Here is a 3,016-nt window from a genome sequence, read left to right as displayed (position 1 = left end):
CACGGGGCAGCGGCGTCAGAGCGGAGTGACACCAACGGACGGCTAAGACGGTCAGAAAATGGGTGGGAGCAGGTTCCAGGCAGAGAGAGCAGCACGTGCCACAGGCGGAAGGCAGGACAGAGCACGGGGCCTCAGGGAATTGTGCGTTGGTTCATCTGGTGAGAGCGGGGGTTGAGAAGGAGCAGGTGCGGATGGTGGATGGTAGGCAGTGAGGTAAGAGAACTTGGCAGGGGCCTTGTGGCTCTGAGGATGGGGTGGGGTGTGTGTGCATCTTCTTTCCTGAGTAGGGAGCCCAGGAAGGTTGCAGGCAGAGGAAGAGCAGAGCCTGACCTGGCCTCTCAGGCTCCCACTGGCTGTGCGTGTAGCGCTGACTGTTGGCAGGGCCGGCGACTGCCACGGTGCAGGTGGGAGCACATGATGGTCAGGGACATGCAGGGAGGGCAGAGTTGCATAGCACGAGCAGTGCTGGGATGGTTCAGGTGGCAGACAGAGAACATCCAGGACTGTGCCCCACTCCCCACCGAGGGGTCCCTGGCCTCCAGCTCCCCCAGGGAAGGATTAGGTGACCCAGCTCTGCCTGAGGCATCTACCTCCCCTCTAGGGTCCCTCAGGCATGGCCTTGGCTCCCCTTCACCCTGTGTGATCTCTGGGCAGTGTCTTGTCTTCTCGGAGCCCCTTTTCAGGGGGTGTGCAAGGAGGATGACATGTGGGAAGCCACTAGCCCAGGTGAGAATCTCTAAGAACCTGTCCTGCTGGCCAGTGCCACAGACACAAGCCTGTCAGGGCGCTCGCGGGCAAACAAAGGGGGCACCAGGGCAAGGCCTGGGCAAGAGTCATGGCCCAGTCTCCCACCCAGACCCCACTGGTGACCAGCTCCCTGCCCATCTGGTGCCTGGTAGGATCCAGACACCCTGTCCCTGGGTTGTGACTTCACGCCGGCTTCTCTGCCTGCACCTTGAACCCCACACTCTCATGGAGGCTGCCCAGACCTGGGGGACAACCACTTCCCCAGCAGTGCAGGGGGACAGTCAAGGACATGGGGGCAGGGGCCAGTGCCCTTGGTGTAAACCCCAGCTCTGCCCTTTCCAGCTGTGCAATCTCAGGCAAGTGACTCAATCTTTCTGAGCCCTGCACTCCCACCCCACAGAGACCCCTCTAGACTTGGAGGTACGATCCCAGGTAATCAGGTGGATGGGGGCTGAGCCCAAAGAAGCCCCACGGTGGCTTGTGGATCTCAAATGGACCCCCAGGCTGCCCCCAAAGTGGCCAGGAAGCAGCCAAGGGGACAAGGACAAGGAGGGAGGGGACATTGGACTTAATCCCCTGTAGCCCATCACTCGCCAGGTAGAGTGATCCCTTCATCCCTTCTCCCACCCTGGGGCAGGTGCGGATCGGGTGTCACCTGCCCACCAGGAGCAGCCTGTGGCCGGCTGGTCCCCACTGACGAAGTGACCTGGCCTGGTGCTACGGCAGACCCTGGCTATTTCCCGGTCACTTCCAGGGACAAGCTCGGGACTGTTTTATGGAATAGTCTAGAAGTTCTGAGACTCTGTGCTCTACCCAGGGACCAGGACCCCCCCCCCCCAACTATTTAGTTCTGAAGGGGGGCCCCTATTCTACACCAGCTGCTTTCTCACCAATCCCATCATGTGATTCTCCCGGGTCCCCAAATCAGGAGGGGCTCCCGGGACCCCCGTGCTGATGTCCCATCCCTTTCTAGAAACTCGGAGCACAGACCAACTGGGCTGCCTTACGAGGACGGAAGGACCAAGTGAGGGAAGAGGAAGGGCAGCCGGGGCCAGGCCCACGGGGTCAGCAGAAGAAGGAGAGGGTAGCATGGAGGTCCCCACATGTTTTGGTCTCAGGATCCCTTTACATTTCAAACAATGACGGAAGACCCCAGGGGGGTTCCTGGCGGTGGGGGCGGGGACTGGGGCACTATCCCAAGCAATATTCCTATTAGAAATTGAAGTGGAGAAATGTATACAATTTGTATTTATTCATTCGTTTATAGAGAATACCAATACGCTCACGGCATGCTCCCATAGAACATAACATTACATAATAACATGTTCTTGTGATAAACAGCTATATACTTCAAAACAAAAACACGGAGCGAGCCAAGTGGCACTGTCGACGTTTTTGGAGCTCTCTCTAATGTCTGGCCTAACAGGAGACAGCTGGCCTCTCAATCGGCTCTTGGGTCCAGTCTGCTGTGATCTGTTCTGGCTGAAGTATCTGAAGGAAATTTGGCCTTACAATAGCAGATAATTAAAAAAACAACCAAGCAAAAAGCCCTCATTTCCACAGAAACCCTATAGCACAGGGTAGAACTCGCCCCTGCGAGTTTCTGAGACTGTTCAGAGAAGTAAGAAGCCGTGTCTTTCTCCCGAGGAGCTACTGGTGGTCTTGAACCGTAGACCCTGAGGAGCACAGCTCAACGCATAACCACATCACCGGGAGTCCACTCTGACTCATGGTGGCCCTATAGCAGGGGGTACAGTGGTCCCAGTGGGTTTCTGAGACTGTAACTCTTTACAGGAGTAGAAACCTGATCTTTCCCCCCCTCGGGGTGGGTGGTGGCTTTGAAATGTGAACTGTTAACCTCGTGGTGAGCAATCCACCACGCTACCAGGGCTTCTTGAGAGTTGGGAAGGATCTCGGGACATTGAGGTCACTCTTTGGTGCCACACCAGGCAGCACTGTCCTCCTCACAGACAGGGAACATGCCTCAGCCTTGGTGTCTTGGTGCCCTGGGATCAGACACTGGGCCTGGCATACAGTAAGCAGGGCGTTGAGAGCCGAGGTCTTGAGAGGGGGTCCCTAAAGGAGGGGGTATCAGCTAGCTTTGGGCCACAAGTAAGAGGAACAGCGCTCTAACGGACTTCACTGCTTAGCAGCAGGGTGAGCTTCAGGTGTGGCTGGATCTGTGATTCCCCAGGGTGGCCCACTTCGGTGAGTTGACCCACCCCCCTGGGCTGGTTTTCTTCATGGCATTGAGATAGGTTCAGCAAGC

This window comes from Echinops telfairi, unplaced genomic scaffold (assembly GCF_000313985.2).
Source record: "Echinops telfairi isolate 266 unplaced genomic scaffold, ASM31398v2 ScPeMD7_5592;HRSCAF=6446, whole genome shotgun sequence".
Lineage (NCBI taxonomy): Eukaryota > Metazoa > Chordata > Mammalia > Afrosoricida > Tenrecidae > Echinops > Echinops telfairi.
Note: the sequence above shows the minus strand (reverse complement) of the source record.